The following is an 18,195-nucleotide window of genomic DNA, read 5'->3' as shown; positions in this document are numbered from 1 at the left end:
AAGAAGTGCTTCAACAAAGGAAGCTGAAAAACAAGATTCCAATCATATAAGAATTATTTTATTTTTATTTTCATTTACATATCTAGTACATATGAAATTTGATATTTTACAAAGAAATTAGCATTTTTATTATAGATATCTATCTTGTCTATCTACTTACAAGATTTCAACTGTATTTTGTTATTTGTCAAACGTTCAAGATTTTTGTTAAAAGTAAAGATCAATGTGATATTTCATGTCATCAATCTTTATGAGGTAAAGTGTGATAATCAAGAATTTCAATTCTTATATAACTAATGGAGGACACAAGAAGTTCCTCAGTTCTTATTCAATTATGTAAGCGCCAGAAGATCCTCATATTTCAATCCTTATAAAATAAATATTTGTGGAATTGAAGTTCCCCAATTCTTAAAAGACAAATGAAGACCTGAAGCTCTTGGATTCATTTTTGGTTGGAACCAAAAGTTTCAACATTTATTTTAGGGCAATGATTTCCCCACTCCTATTTTATCTACTTACACTCCTTTTTTTAGTTATAAAAAAGGAGTGTAAGTGGATAAAATAGGAGAAAAAGGAGTGGGGAAATCACCACTCTTATTTTATTACAATATTTTAATTTTTGTTGTATTTTATTTCTACTTAGTTCTTTTCTTTAGTGTTATTTTTATTTTATACAAGGACCCGAAGTCCCTAAATTATATAATTAAAGAAAGACCCGAATTCTCTTAGTTCTCAATCCATATAATATCTATATAAGGACTTGACGTTCTGCAATGCTCAAAAAGTAAATCAAGACTTGGAGTTCTTTGATTTTTCTCTAACTTGGAACTAGAAGTTTCAACAATTTATTTTATTCTAGTATTTAATTATTATTTTATTTTTATTGTTATATTTAGTTATTTGTTTTGATTTCAATAATTTATATTTAAGGACCTGAAGTTCCTCATATGACCCGAAGTTCAAATACTTTAAAACCCGAAGTTCAAATATCTTAGAACCCGAAGTTCTTACTATGTCTAATCCAAACTATAAGTTTCGGCCACATGTGCATTATAATAGGTAAATTCTAGAACCTAAAGTTCTAATTGTGTCAACCTCCAAATTGATATTTCAACAAGTGCATATGTATTATGATTTTGGGCTGAAAAATATACCTTATGTTAAGGACCTGAAGTTCCAACATTATTTGGATTTCATGTCTTCTATGTTTTTATTATTGTCGCTTTATTTTATTACCTTGAACAATATTATATTCCCACAAATTTGGACCTGCAGTTCAAAACCAGGTATTCTTTTCATTTGATATAGGCACTCGAACTTGAAGTTTTAGATATACGTTAATATATATCCAAAGTTCATAATTGTCTATTGAGATTAATATTAATATGAACTCGTAGTTCATATCTTATCAAGAACCTGTAGTTCTAGCATAACATATATAAAATGTTAATTGAACCTGAAGTTCAGAATCGAACGAATGGAACTTTCAAGTTCATTGGTTCTTAGTTTTTATTATTCTTATATTTGATTAGAACCCACAGTTCTTCAATTATCATATCTATGCTATTGCTATCAAATTGAGGTTGAAAAACCTTTGATTTATCATTTAGTTTTGAACATATTTTTCTTAAAATCAATACTTTTATGTGATCTTTTTTAACTTGATGTTCAAGATCAAATTCAATCTATAGCCAGAAGTTTTATTTATATTAGTCGCTAGAATCCGAAATTCTATATTTTAAAACTTGAAGTTCGAAACTTTTTAAAATTTCAGTTTATAATAGAAATTTACAAATATCTTCATATTAGAACATGTAATTCTATAAATTAAATTTATCTTAGAACCTAATGTTCGATATATTCAATTCATCTTATAAAATTCTATTTTAGGTTTCACATTTTATGGTATTTTATTTTTATTTTTAGAACTCAGTGTGATTATTAATTTTGTTTTTTTTTTAAAATTAGTACTACTTTATTGTCTTTGTGAATTATTTATTTATATCTTATTTGGACCAGAAGTTTCATGTTAAGCAATTAGTTGAAACTAGAAGTTTCATTATACATATTTGAAATACAAAATTTAATTTGAGATTATAAAAATCTGAACTATTTGCAATGACATACTTAATTCAAAACCTGAAGTTTTGATTACACATTTTAATCAAAACATGAAGTTTTGGATATTTAATTTGTATTATGAACCATAAGTTATCTCCAAACCAGAAGCTATGGATTTTGAAATTTTAAGTCCACAAAGAATATTTTAAGTATATTATATGAACCAGAAGTTCAATGATTTTTTTTTTCTTTCTATTTTTCATGGATATCTTGAAAGTATATATTCTTATATATACAAATAAGAATGAAAATAGAGATCCAAGTAGGATTGTAATGTGGAAGAGCATAAAGGAATAAATTTATTCCAGGTGCTCCAGGAATAAATTAGAGCATGCAATGTGGTTTGGTAACCGAACTAAAGTACCGCTGACCGACCGATAATAATCGATTTATCAAAAATTAAAACCGCCGCCGATCGATTTGAAGTTGGTTCTCCGACTGTCAGTAATACCGCATGTAGCGGTCAGGCCGGTTCAATGGTGGGCCTACCGAAACAAACAGATTGGTCTTTTTTGACCAAAACTTTTTAGCTCACTACTGCAATTTGAGATTTGGATGCAGTTTTTAGCCCAGTTTTGTTGGGCAATGTTTTAAGGATTGTTTTGGACAGCTACTTGGGCAAACATGATAAAATAAGAAATTTAAGCCTAATTTTTGTAAAACTACATTCAAACATGCTCAAAACATAAATTGATGCCTAAAACTAAACTAAACATCCAAATCCAAAGTGAAAGTATGACATAGTTAAACTTAAGTTACAAGTTACAACCCAATAAAGAAGAAGTTTGAATTAGTTTACAAACCAAAAAGAAAAAGTGTAAGTTTGAATTAGTTTACAACCCAAAAAAAAAATAGAAGTTTTAATTAGTTGACAACCTAAACAAAAGAAGAAGTTTGAATTAGTTTACAACCCAAACAAAAGTAGGCACTTCACTTGAGCATTACAAATGTGATGGAGTTGGAGGAGGCAAAATGCTTGTTGAAGTTGAAACTTGAGCATTACCACCTTGAGCCTTAGTGGCCACTACATGAAAAAAAAAAAAAAAAAAAGGAAAATGTACACATTAGAAGAAGCATTAAACCATCAAAGCATCAATAAAATCTAAAGATAATAATTGAAATACTTACTTGCTTGAATTTCTTCAAGTTCCTTATAAAAAGCAATTTCCTCATTCGTTGGTTCCTTGTATAAGTTAAATTCGTTTGCCCTAAGCCAATCATGAGTACACACTAATGCCTCTACCATTTTTGGAGTCAATGAGCTCCTAAAAGGATCCACAATCCTTTTGCCTAGGCTATAGGCATTCTCACTAGCAGCCGTAGAGGAAGGGATTGCAAATATGTCTTTGGCAACCTTGAAAAGGATTGGATATCTTGATTGATTCCCTTTCCACCAATCCAAAAGGTTAAAGTTTTTGTTCCTTGGGTTTTCAAATGGATCAGCAAAGTATTTATCAACTTCATTAGAGATCTTCATTTGTTGTTCCTCCTTCCTTTGAAGCAACATCTCCCTCAACATTTGAGAATGAGCATCATCACCATCAAGCTCATCTTCCAAACCTTCCTCATCCCCCTTATCTAGTGTTTGTAGAGGACCCAAGTTACCAACCCCTTTATACTCATTATACAAAGTAAGCAATGCACTTTTGATTTCATCCCCAATAGTTTCAACCTTTGAAGGTTCGGCTCCAAGATTGCGAAAGCTAATCTTGAGCAAGGCAAGCTTCCATCTAGGGTCTAACACATTTCCTATAAACACAAGTTTGTTGACACCCTCAAAGCTACCCCAATACTTATCCCACTTGAGCTTTATTGAAGAAGCCACCTTTTGCAAAGTTTCATTCCCCCCATATTTAATTTTTCTTTCAATCTCAACTTGTAACCCAACTAATTCGGTAAACATGATATTGGATGTACAAGTTTTGATGGCACTAAGCTTTAGGGTTTTCATAAATTTTTTTAAGAAAATGCACAAAGGCTTGTGCATTCTCCTAATCCGACTCGGTTGGTGGCCCAACTCTCTTCATAAGGTTTTTTTTTCCATCCCTCTCAAGCTCATTAAAGTAAGCAACAAATGGAGCATTCTCGTCCGCAATCTTAGCAAACACATTTTTATACTTAAATACACCATCAAGCATCTTATAAGTGGCATTTCACCTTGTTGCCACATCCAAAGGAATGTTTGTCATATTATTCATACTCTCTAAAATGGTAAAATCCCTAAACTTATCCAACCTTGATGGTGAAGAATGTATGTACTTCACACAATTTCTAATCCCTTCAATTGAGTTAGAAAGCTCCTTCAACCCATCCTTAACAACCAAATTCAGAATGTGACAAGCACACCTCATATGCAAATATTTTCTGTCAAGCATAAGAGTGTTTAATGACTTAAACCTCTTGGCCATATACTCCACCGCCCCATTATTTGCACTAGCATTATCAACCGTAATGCTAAACACCTTCTTTATCCCCCAACTATTCAAACAAGCATCTAAACAACTCCCAATGTCATCACCCTTGTGACTTGTGATCTTAATGAAATTTATTATCCACTTATGCAACTTCCATTCATGATCCATGAAATGGGCGGTGACTACTATGTAGTTGAAGTTTTGGATGGAGGTCTAAGTATCGGTTGTGATACTTACTCTTTGATCACTTATCACACTCATAATCTTAGTCTTCTCTACTAAGTACAAATCCCACACTTCCTTAGCAACCTTCTTCATATTAGGAATCATGAATCTAGGTTGAAGATCATTTATAAATTCCCCAAACCCCGTCCCCTCCACCGCCCTAAAAGAGATTTCATCCTTAATGATGTACTTCACACGCTTCATTTCTGATCTTGCTTGATTGAAGGTGTGAGGTACCAAAGTACTACTTGCCCCCCTTGTGCTAGCACTGATTGGTTTGCATAACCTTTTCCATAGATAGGAAAGAGCTTGCATCTCCGTTCTAAGTGGGTTTTCAACCCAGTTGTCCCATTTCTCTTGGGATCCACTGGCATCTCTGCTTTACAATAATTGCCAATCCCAATTATTCTCTCAACCCCCGTATCATCCTTCTTTCTAATTTTTGTTCAGTGATCCCACACCATACTCTTATTCGGTTTCCTCTTCCCTCCCAAATGAGATGATGACACAACTTCTTCTTCGTGGCCTTGTGTTTGGGATTGTGTTTGAGGTTGTGCTTGAGATTGTGGTTGGGCTTGGAGTTGTGTTTGGGGTTCAATTGTAGGTGCACTAATTGAGGCATTAAGTGTGTTTGATTGGCTAGACTCCATTTTTCTATCATACATAATGAATCAAACAAAATACTAACCAATCTGTTTGGGCCAAAAGAAATCGCATACCAACCCACTTCTCACAAAGACCCACAAAACAGGAGAAACGAATGACTGGGCTTTGATATGAAAATAAAAGGCCCAAGACCAAATCAGAAGGCCTATGTCTTTGACAAGTGGCAGAGTCATAAAACATTAAGATTAAATGACAATCCACCACTAATGCAGATCAATAAAAAATCGAAAGAAAAATTGGATTGGGCCCAGCTTCTGGCTCACCACTGATCTCAAAACACATAGTGCAAAATTAGCATATCTTTTTAAAAAGACTATTCTCAGAACCCACTAAACTACCCGACTTAGAAAAGTCAACAATTTCAACTATCACAAAGAGTTGATTGAGAATTAAATGAAAGTAGGTCAGTAGCAAAAAAACTTCTATGAATCTCCGTCACCAGAAGACCAAAATCCCTTATATATATTTAGAGATAATGTTTCTACTCCAAAGAAGGCACCATCTTTCAAGAGATACGCAGGCGTTGTTCCCAAAAAGAGATAAGTAGGAAAACAGGGAGTTGTTCAAACTAAAAAATCAAACTAACCATCACGGTTTGAGCTCTCACAAGGGGCAGTTGGAATTAAAGAGGGGTTAGGTTCTCTTTCAAAAAACAGAGAAATGATTGTCTTAAGAATTGACTATTGAGAGCTTATCCGCAAGAATTGATAAAATCTTTTTTTTCTTTGCGTTTAAAAATGAGAGATCTTTTGAGAATTTTTGCCGCCCATTATAAAAGAATTATCGTACTCCAAAAAAAAAAAATTCTTATAAATATAAGAGAGGGTGAACAGAGCAAAAGGACAATCAATCAAACAACCAAAAAATCAACCCAAGACAAGAACTCAAAATGATCACTTGATCACTGAGAACCTTCAAAACAAACTGCAACAACCAAAAGCTCATTTGAGCCACAAAAAAAGCCAGCTATAGATCAGAACTTCCAAGTTCAGACTTAGAGAAATAAGTCATTCAAAACAAAACTTCTCTCGTTACAAATTTGGTTAAGCAAAAGCCAGAACAAGCAGAGTTTGAGTTTTCACAAATATGAAAACCTCAACAAATTTATGTAGAGCCTTGATCAAGTAGAACAGGTACTACAGTGCAGTTCTAGCTTAGTAAGTCCTCAATTCCAGCCACGCCTTTCAAACCGAAGAGGCCGCAATTCTGTCCTTTCAAAAGCCTCCCAAGGCTTGAAGTAGATTAAAGCTCTGCCAAAATTGAACTTTGGTATTGATTTACAGTTGAAGCTAAGTAGATTAAAGCTAGGGACAGTCCAGTCCAGCACAGATATACCCAGTCTAACCATCTTTTTGTCTTTCTAGAGTTGATTTTTCCCTTTCTGGTTTTGTAAAAGGCAGTTCTGCATAAAACAATCCACTTTATTATCATTTATTCTGGCCAGAACTACTAATTTTGTACTGAGATAAATTGTGAAGTCCTCATCAGTCTGAGACAGAAAAATAACTTACTTGGGAGATATTCCTCACCCAAATTCACAATCGCTTGTTTAGAAATTAGTAACTTGGGGCGCAAGTTATCTATTTTAAAGAAGTTTGCTATGATTTTCATTGCTAGCAGTGGCACACTCGCACACTAAAGAAAATTGATTTGTTGACCAGTCAATGGTTTTCAAGGTAATGAGGAACTTTACCCTCCATCACAGGAGCAAACACAAAACGGGTGAACACAATTAGTCAACTATAACATAATTGTAACCATTCCAAAAAAATTCAAACAAAGCAAATGCAAATTTAAAACCCTAACCAACAGCCAGCTATAACATTTCATACAAAAACATACTTAAAACTATATAAATCATAGCCAAACACATGAAAACAGATTATAAACAAGTTAAAACAACCTTAATCAGATTCTAAACAACTTAAAAAACCTAAATCAAATTCTAAACAACTTAAAAAACATAAAACAAAGACAAAAACATCAAACACATAATTTCAAAAACATAAAACAACATAGAACAAATTATAAACAAGTTAAAATTTTCAATACCTGGCCCAGTTCACCCTAGCAAAGCAACCAATGATTGTCAACTCCTTCTCTCTTTTTTTTCCTAAGTTTGTCAATTAAATCCATGAAAGAAAAATGGTTAAAATATCACAAATTCACAATATAAATGCTCAAATTGAAACCTAAATTGCAATTACAACCCTAAACTTGAAAGCCCCAAGCTTAAAATTCCAAACCCTAATTCGAAATTCTTAGAAAGAAACTCAAAATCAAACTCAAAATTACTTACATATCTTGTGTTATGTCTGTTTGCAAGTGGAGGAGGCGTCGTCGGCGAGAGAGGTACGAGAGAGAGAGAGAGAGAGAGAGAGAGAGAGAGAGAGAGAGAGAGAGAAAGGAACAAAGAGGGAGAGATGGAGATTGATTGAGGTTGGGGAGGAAAACGACTTGGAGAGGTGGCGACGGCTTCATTCCGTCGTCGAGTCGCGTCATCGAGTCGTCAACTGATCTGAGACAGAGTAAGAGAGGGTGAGGCTGAGTGAGAGGGGTCGAATGGTTTTGGAGGAGAGAAGAGACAGACTTAGGGTAAGGAGATTTGGACGGTCCAGATTATTCGAGGTTTTTTTTATTAATAAGAATCAATGGTCTACATTAATAATATATATAAAAATAATTAAAAAATATATAATTTTAATTATATTGAGTCGGTTCGGTATACCGTTGGGTCTCAAAATTGATAACCGCTTCGACAACCGACTTAATCGGCTCGGCCCAATATCGACCGATGGCACAAAAGCCGATTTTTTGGCCCAAATTTTCGAGTCGGTTCGATCGGTTTCTCGGGAGAAAATCCCAGCCCTAGAAAATATGATGTGTTTCAATTGTTAGAAAATAAAAAGTCTTTATTATGCATCCACGAGTTTCATATGATTGGATCTATTATTTCCTAAAGAAATATAAGCATTACATAATTCCCTAAAATGAATGTAAGCTCTATATTATTTTCAGAAACAAATGTCGCTACACACATTATCTCGGAAGTGAAATATTTTTGAAGTTAAATAGTATAAACGGAGGGTTTTGTATGACAAAAACCATGAGAATTATGTTATTTATTGTTAGTGAAACAATATACACAACTATTTGATTTGAAAATTATTTTGAGTTTAATGAGCACTCATTTTGGTAAATATCATATTAGGTTCTGCAAACCTAACCAAAAGCTATTAATAGGTCAAATTATATACTTACAATGTTTGATATTACTTAGTTCCAGAAGAAACTTACATAGATTCATACACAGACAGAATGGAGTTAATGTTGAAATTATGAATAAACATGACCGATACTTATGGTCTTATGCTAGAAGCATATTAATCATAATTTGCTTCATATGAACTCATTTTCTGGTAAGAACCAGAAGTTCTTTGATCTTTAATAATTTATTATGTGAAAATTTTATTTTTTGATTGAATAGTTTTGGAGACCATGGTATTTATGTTACATTATATATTGAGCAAACTTGAAGATTTTGCTTTACATTATCATCTTTATATTATTTATATTTGGTCCTTGAATGACAACATTTACCACTCCAATCAAATAGCATTATTTTGATGAGACCAAAATTCCCGTCGTTAGAGGGAGATTTGGTTGTTTCTGAAAGAACAAAGAACGGCATGAATGATTATGAAATATATTTATTATTGTCTCATCAAACAAATTAGTATAGAAGATAAATGCCAAAAGCATATTCAAACACAAAAAAGATTGTAAGTCAAATGACCAGAAGCATATATAGACACAAAGTAAGTGACTACTAATAACCAATTTGTTGCACACCTAAAGTATGATAGATATATAGGTTCCAAAGACTTAACTCCTCAGAAGAGGAGATTAATTGCAAAGTTTAAGCTCTATTCAAAATAACGCTCTAGAAGAGGTTATGATCCACATTCTATAACTTATACATCTTAGAAAAGATATTTGTCTATGAAGTGACAATGAAAGCCTTTGAAGTGGCACTAGTACCAGAAAATAATGAAAGCAATGAGATGATTATAAATTATGCATGCGCATACACATAAGAATCATGGGATCATGAATTGATGATATATTGGTTTATAGTACGTACTAAAGTTATCAAGGGCTATACATGATGATATTGAACCACTTGTTATAATTGTCAACAAATGTAAATAAAGATTGGCCAATTGGAAGAGGCAGTCCAGTATAGTTGAATATTTCAGGAAAAAGTGCAATGATTAAACTCCATTTTGATTAGTTTCTATCTAGTTTGTTTTTTGTTTTTTATTTTTATTTTTTTTCAGATTGAAGGACGTCCTGGTTTAAATAGAAATGAAAGCATCAAACATTGTCATGAATAACGAAGCATATTAGGATCTCATCCCTTATTCCAGCACCTATGTTTTCTGACTTTCTATCTTGAGCTATACACTCATATTTTCTGCCTTTCCAAATCAACCCACTTAATTATAAAATAGAAAGAAAAAAAAATAAAGAAAATAGAAAAATATAAAAATATCAATTTTAAAAAATATAAATAAGAGTTTTACAATTATACAATTAGTCTATCAAAATTCTTATCAAATATAAACAAAATTCATGTCAATTACACAATTAATTTAACCATAATTAATACAAATTAATCTAACCAAAAGTACATGTGGTTTGGAAGTCACGACATAAAAGTATACGTGATTACAAGTTTAGGGTAATTTTGGATGAATTTTTTAGAGCACATATGACTTTTTAATGAATTTATGATGTTAGTCCAATTAAAAATTGACATGTGGTGCCTTGTTAATGCATCATTTCAAAAAGGAATTAAAATGAGAAGTGCTGGGCTACAACCCCATCCCCAAACATGCTGTGTCTTTCTTCTTTTTCTTCTTCGGATAGCTCTGCAACTTCAATTCTAAAAGCTCTTAAAAACTTCTAAAATTCATAACTTTGATTGTGGGGCTTCGATTGATGAATCGTTTTCTCCTACATGATGGTGAGATCGAGCCCAACAATCTAAGGTAATATTCAGGGTCTCACCAATAGCAAACAATACAACTTATGTGGCCTTTCGTCAAGCACCTTGCATGCATCTCTTGGGGTCGTCGTTCTGCTTGCCATGTGGTTTGCTTAGACCTCCACAAGTTGTCCATAGGAATTTTTCCAACCAATTTGTGGGGTCAAGAGACCCCTCTTGTCCCTTAATGCCCTTGGTTATTGGGTACGCGTATTAATTAAGCCCGTTTATTATCTTAAATAGGTACTCTTGCTTCACATATTCTAATATGGAAGTACATGCATAAATGAGATTTGATTTAGAACTTGGCTTATTTGGTTTATTGGGATTTGATATATGTGTTGACTATGATTTTATCGAAATGTGACATGGGTTTTCCAGGGATTATTATTGTTATTATGGTTATCATCAAAGTATATGGATTGTCTTGCATATTTATATAATTTGGATGATTTGGATTATTGAGTTTATGAAATTATAATATTGTTTATTTTGGTGTTTATGAATATTTTGGGTTATGGAATTTATGCTTTTGAGAGTTTGATATCTATGTTACATATAAATATTGGGTATTGAGTTCTGGAAGCTATTATTGTCCGGATGTCTATGTATATGGGTTTAGGTACATTTGGGATATCTTAGTTTTAAAGTCAATTTTGTTATATAAATATGTATATCGGTATTTGTGTGGACACATTTGTGGACTTGTTTCCAGGTTGAGTTTTCTGAGCATGTGCATTGAGACTGCTCTATATAGATATGGATTTTTGAAATGAGGTTTGGATTTGAGATTTGGTATTTGCAAATTATTTGACATTTTATGTTTGCAAGCATACGCCTAAGAAAGGGTATGGTTGTGGGAGAAAAATGATATTTTGGGTTTTGATGTTTATATTTTACATCACCGGGATTATTTTGGAAGTTTCAATTATATGGTATTACAATAAAGACTAATGATTAAGCTCATGTTTTCCAAGGAAGTGAGAAGTATTAATTAAATGGATTTCTTTATCGTATATTTTGTTATAAATATATTAAATTGGACTATTTTCAAGTATGAATCCGTATATATGTACGCATACAAAGGATTTTGTTGTTTGACATTATTTTCTAAAATGAAGGGGTTGTTGATGTTGCATATAAATTATGTTAAACACTTTGTTTTCGTCCGTTCACATTTTTGTGCCCCACAGGTCCTAGATATCCGAGGTTAAGACCACCACGTCGACGCATTGCAGCTGCTAGCTCTATAGAAACTTCCTCTTTATCTTTTTCCTACTTTCCTTCTTTCCGGGTTGTAAATTAAATATTTAGTTGCTTTGGTTGCTTGTATCAGTTTGGGTAGAGGGTGTGAGGCCTATTTCCTTAATTTTAGCTATTGTGTGTGCCATTATCTTTTGCGTGCTGGAAATTGGGGTTATTTATGTATTTGTTTGCATGTATTGTAATTTAGGAATTGTTCCAATTACAAGGGAGACTTTGCTAAAATTTTGATAGAAGTTGAACTATTTATCCATTTAAATTAGGGCTACAGAGCTTTTTAGTAAAGTAGGTCCGACGTCGGGTAGATGTCGAATGGGAAGCAGGGTTCGTCATGGATTTTGGGAGGGAATCTAGGGTGGGTCATGTCAACTTGTTATCAGAGGATTATGTTCAATTTCCTGTGGATTTCACACATTGTGTGTATCCTTAGTATTGTTATATGTAGTGTGTTCTGTTTTGAAATGATGCTCTTCGACGTGGATGACCTCATAAGATGTTTCAGGTACGTTTGTAAGCCACGTGGTGAACTTTAACTTCAGGTTGTTAATGTGTTTGAGTTGGTTGTGAGTTTTGGTTAACTCATTTAAGGAGCACTTTTTTTTTTTTTTAGGTAACAAGTTTTTGTTTATCGTGCTAATGAGATATTAAGGTAACTCTTGTGGTATTGAAATAGTTTTACCAAAGGTCTACTGGGTTTGTTCGGTTTGAGCCAGAGTTAATCTTGTAGGAAAGTTTGCGATGAACTTGCAGAAAATGGTCAGTTTACTAGTAAGTTGAAGCAAGAAGAGGAAGGTAGTGGAGTACGCTAACCAGATGATAGCAAATGAACTGTTTGGTTGAAATCGACTATTTATTATAACAAAGTTCCATATAACTGAGTACAGGTTAGTGGAGTGCACGTGTTTAGGTAGAAGGAAGTAAGACTTTTGAGCCTCTAAAATGAGGAATTTGACTAATGGCGAAAGATTCACTAATGGAAGCCAATGAATGAAGTTGTTCCTAAGATTGTTTATAATTTAAGTTATGGACAATGTTGTGGTAGTAAGTGTGGTTTGTATCGTGATTCACTCGAGAACTTGAGGATCATGATTGAGAAACAGTTTGTGTAGAGGTTGGTTTTGATTGGTTGTCATGGTTGCATTAAGCCGATGCAACAACAATAATGGTTCAGTTCTTTTCACTAGTGGTTGTGAGACAAGTAGTTGTGTATGAAGATTGGTACGGCTCCTACCTCAGTGTTGACCATTTCCTCAAGTGGAACTGGTCGTGTGTAAGTGTAGCAAGAGAAAATCTTGAGACTTATATTTTGAGATGATTGAAGACCCATGTTCTGGGAAATTCAACTGATGAATGGAGTTGGCAGCAGTGTTCCCTATTGAAAGGTTGAAATTCTTTGAGAAATTTGAAGGTGTGAAAGTAGAGCAATTGGAGAAAATGAAAGTTAGCATACTTGGCTAAGTTTAGGATGTTACATTTGTGTAGCATCTAATGAAAAACTAGTTAGTATGGGTATCTCAAGTCAGAAAGCCTAGGCAGTCTTGGAGTGACGATGGTGTAAAAAAAGGAAGGTATCGAAGATTGCATCCAGTTCGGGTGTTGTAGCAAACATAGTCGGAAGGAATACCATTTTAGTGGGGGATGTTTTCTTAGGTTATATGACCATTCAATCTATTAGAATTATTAAGTGGTTTGGGGTAAGGACAATGTATTATCACAAAGAAAGTGTTGGAGTCAGCTAAGGCCGACAAAAAAGGTTGATGAATGAAAATAGCTAAGCAAGTTATGCATCGTTCGGGTTGGATCAATAGGAGTTCATATGGGTTGTCATACTCAGAAATAACACGTGTTGAAAAAAGATTTCTTGGGCATATGTTTTCAAAGGAAGGAATGCTGGTGGATCCTCATAAAGTGGAAGCAGTGGTAGTTTGGGTGCAACCTACCAATGTGGCTGAAGTAATGAGTCCTTTTGGATTTGTAGATGACTATTGTTGCTTTGTTAAAACACATCACTACGATGACTACACACCTTACTTAGTTGATGAGGAATGGAATATTGTTCGGGTGAAACAAATGAGTGTGAATTGAGTTTTCAGGAATTCAAAAGGCGATTGACGACCACACCATTGTTAACCTTTCCTGATGACAAAGGAACTTTGTTAGCGAATCCAACTAAGTACCATTTGATCCTTTTGAATCAATTCTTCATGGCCAGAATTAATAACTTCAGACGTTTTTCCTTGGTCATCAGTAACTTTCAAAAACACATTATGACACTCACTAGTGCCATCAACACACTTCATAATACCACGACTTTTAAGGATGGTTATAAGCTGAGCCATTCATAGGGGATAATTAGTACGATCAAGTCTGATAGACAAGAGATTGGAAACGAAGGAAGAAACATTAGAGGAGGAAACTATAAGTGCAAGAAAAAAAAATTGAGCAAACGTGAGTCACTAGGCTCTGGATACCATAAAGAATAATAAACAAAGAATGATAAAGCTCCAGAAAATGAGGTCGTGTGTATTGATAATAATATATAATGTCCCTTGTTTATAGTAGTCATCATGAGATTTATATTTTAATAGTTTACAAGAGACAATGATAAATATATAATAATAAATTACTCTTATCATGACAAACTTTAATAATGAGACAAGGCACACTGCAGACATTTCTAAAGAAAATTCGTAGGCTGACAAAGCGGAAATGAAGACATGTGGAGAATATGCAACATGAAAATAAGGTTAGCGATGGAGGATCATAGGAGGAACAACCACATGAGCTTGCAGGGGTTGCCAATATCGCTGGGGAGAAGCCCAAGAGGAAGGCATATGAATAACCACAAAAGGTGCTCTTACGATTGTTGGGGTAATTCCATACAAACAACCTTGAGACATCCCAGCCACAAACCGAAATATTGTGTTCATCTTGGAAAACACATCGGCAGTCAACAAACTGTTCGAACCAGCTTGATGAGTTCATTAGAACGCTCCACATCAAGAATCTTGGCCACCCTTGCCAATATAATTTCATCGCAAAACAATCTTGGGTAGTAGCGCGTCATGAACTTGACATTATAAATGTCACCAAAGACTACCCTAGAGCCTTAGCAAACATCACAACTGAACCCGACATAGGATTTTAGGTCAGGAGTTTAAGAAGATAAGTCAAGTCATAAAGACCATGAAAGCAAACCCATTTGAGATGATGCAGCCCCTATTCATTTTTAGGATATGCAAAAACCTGACCACAAAATTTTCAACAGAAATCCCAAAATTCCTCATTTTCTAAAATCAAGAGCATTTCTGTTGAGTAAAGAAATAGAATATGGAATACAGGGGTTAGAATTCTCATGAAATCTAGAGAAGTTGAATTCCCGGGTGCCCTCATTATTGCCATGGGCATCAGACAAAGTGAGACCCAACTGGATCAATTTGAGGGAATCAACGTTGAATTTGAAAAGTTGATAACGATGATTTTTGAGTGCATCTAGGGGACGTCATCACAATCAAATGTACATAAGAGACATTTTTCTCTGAAGGGGCAACAACTTGCCTAAGGCCAAGTCTGCAAAACCTAAAACATAGGACACGTATCACTATCACAACAATTTGCCCAAAGTCCCACATCGAAACTTTAGGAAAAATATCCGCATCCTTTTCTCTCTGGGGGTCAACCTCATGCCCCTTCCATATATCACCTCATATGGATTTGCCTCATGCTATAATCAAGGCGTACAAGGATTGTCAGGATCATCTTACCGAACTTCGTCGAAAAAACATTCGTGTCCCTATCGATTTTGATGATCCATGTGTCACACATCTTAGTTCAATGTTAAAACAATGTCTCCCTAATGAAGAGCATGTGGTGATTTCGAAGATTGGGAACCCTATAACTTAGAGGATTAGGAGTCTTATCATTCAGAACTACTCGAAGATTGGGAACCTTACCCTCCACCACCCGTTTGGGACCCCCGTTCTGGTAGAAGAAGAACTACCTCATGTTGACCCATATTGAGGCTCTTGTTTAAAAATATTTGTTGCTAGGATGAAGAAGGCCAGTGCAACCACTAACCGCATGCATCCGAACCTATAGGCAAGAGAAGGACATTCAACCATTTTGCATAGCTTTCTACTCTTGCTTTATAAAGAAATTACTTAGACAGACTCCCAAAGAAAGAATGAAGTATATTTGTAATATATATTATGATGTTTCCATAAATTTTATATACCAAATAGATAATAGTGCTTATTCGACCTTTCAAGAACTGAAACATATACTTTCGGGATAAATTTTTGGTGGACGTATTTAATTATCATAGTAAAACACCATATGTTGTTAAACTCCCCTATGATCTTCTTAGGTTCCTCATAAATGTGCACGAGCACTATAAGAAAGTTGATTGGATGTTGATAGTTGAAGATGTGGATATTCTTATGAGAGACACATGGGGGAGAATTTGTATATGATTCATCACTATTCACCGAATTAGATTGAGAAGATTTTCGTGCTCGTTTCAGAATATTTAGAACGTTTTATTTATAGTATCCATTTTAGCTTCAAATGCCACAAGCTTTTCGCCAAGTTTGTGCCTAAACACAACATCATAGAAGGGTGGGATTTGTTAAATAACACCTATTGAGGTGTTACTCATGGGCTTCAAAGTTCCTCACCATTTCTCAAATCCGTCATTAAATTTTGCCAAACAAGTTAGGTTGATCACATGGGACTTTCAAGTTCCAAATACCCCAAATCCCATCTCTAAGACCATCTCCAACTATGTTGGGGCTAAACTCAAATTTCTACCCTCTAAAATACAACTATTCAGGTATTTTTATTGCTCGAGCTGTTTTTCCTCCGATGTTGCAAACTCATAATTTGAGTCTATGACTTTATTAAATTGTTTAAGAATGGTCAACCCCTAATTTTTTTGTTGTGATTAATTTTTATTGATATTATTTTTGTTTAAAACTTCATGATTTAATTTTCTAAACATTTTAACCTAAAATAATTGAAATTTAATAAACAAAATATTTTTTCACTTAAAGTTAAAATCAAGCTAGAAATTGGTTAAACCATTGATTTTTTTATTTATTTTAAATATATTTAAAAGATGCATCATTGGTTTAAAAAACGAAAGATGAACAAGCTATTCAAAGGGAGTTGTTGGCCTTTGATGTGAGCCTTCCATGTGTTGGAATGGAGGACAGGAGTGGAGCACAAATATCTTTCACATAAGACCTGCTCCGTATTTCCTTCACGTGGCCTTTAATATTGGCATGTTGGACTCCACAAAAATTACTAGTCCAAGCAATATTCAAACTGGAATTCAGCCCAAGATATTGCTCAGCCAAATTTTCACCTGCCCAAATACATTAGAGATGGAATTTGGACTCAAATGTCAAAATTTCAGTTTCCACCCCCATGGTTGGAGATGGTCTAAGTACCTCATCCAAACATATTCTTAGAGACTATAATGCGAATGCCTAAGGTTCGTCCCTAGATTGGGTTGGGCCTGGCAGCGCCAAAAGTTTTGGGTTCGGACCTAGCTTTATGGGCTTTTTATTTTTTGGGCCGGGCTTTTTTTTCTTTTAAATCTTTTTGTTACACATTTTTTGTCAAAAGTGATGGATAAAGAGTTTTCTTTTAAACAATAGTATAAATTACTACATAACTTAAGAAAAAAAATATAATAGCTAAACTCTTTTCATAATATGATAAAAAGTCTTTTGCACAAGACAAAATGTTAAAATGGTCCAGCCCCTCCAAAATTGGATAAATTGGTCGAGTCACTGTTTGATAGTGACATAAGAGTTGTTCAATGTCACTCAAAACGAGTGACTTAAGAGTTTATTTCATGTCAGTGTCAGACTGTGATTGGACCGGTTTGTCCAATTTTTGAGGGGCTAGTCCATTTTTTCTTGGTGCCCTCCTATTTATCCTTATAGGGTAAAGTCCCAACTCTGTCACTAAACCTAGACCAATAGCCAATATATTTTTAAAAAAATTATACTTAAAAATGAATCTTATGAAAATGTGTTACCTCTATCCCAAACTAGGATTGACATCATGAAAATTAAAGCAATTTGTGCCATTAGAATTAATAAAATCAAAATAAGCTTTCAAATTCTTTATTGAACTATTAAATTTGAACTTGACAAAAAAGGGGCACTAGAAGATATAGTGTATATATGGCTTCCTTGTTACAAAATTTTAGATAACATTGAAAAAAATAACTTAATGTATAACATGTGTGAACAAAATAAGAAGTTTATTAGTTTATCATACATATTGCATTATTTTGATTAAGTATAAAATGAGGTTAGAGAGTGCATCAATTAATTTTTTTTAAAAATAAGGGCATAGGTTAGCAGGCCTAGGCCAGGCCGAGGGTTGCAAATCTTAAGCCCAAGCCCTACCCAACTTTAGAGTAGGCCATGCCAAGCAAGCCTA

At 34.0% G+C, this 18,195-nt stretch overlaps 1 pseudogene; it reads right to left on the bottom strand.

Annotated features, from left to right (window-relative positions):
* Positions 1-14,486: 14,486 nt before the first annotated feature.
* Positions 14,487-15,235, bottom strand: LOC148915082 (putative CCR4-associated factor 1 homolog 11; annotated as a pseudogene).
* Positions 15,236-18,195: the final 2,960 nt, after the last annotated feature.

Source organism: Prunus mume, linkage group LG8 (assembly GCF_029339155.1).
Source record: "Prunus mume cultivar Tortuosa linkage group LG8, ASM2933915v1, whole genome shotgun sequence".
Classification (NCBI taxonomy): Eukaryota; Viridiplantae; Streptophyta; class Magnoliopsida; order Rosales; family Rosaceae; genus Prunus; species Prunus mume.
This window is presented reverse-complemented; position numbering and strand designations above follow the sequence as displayed.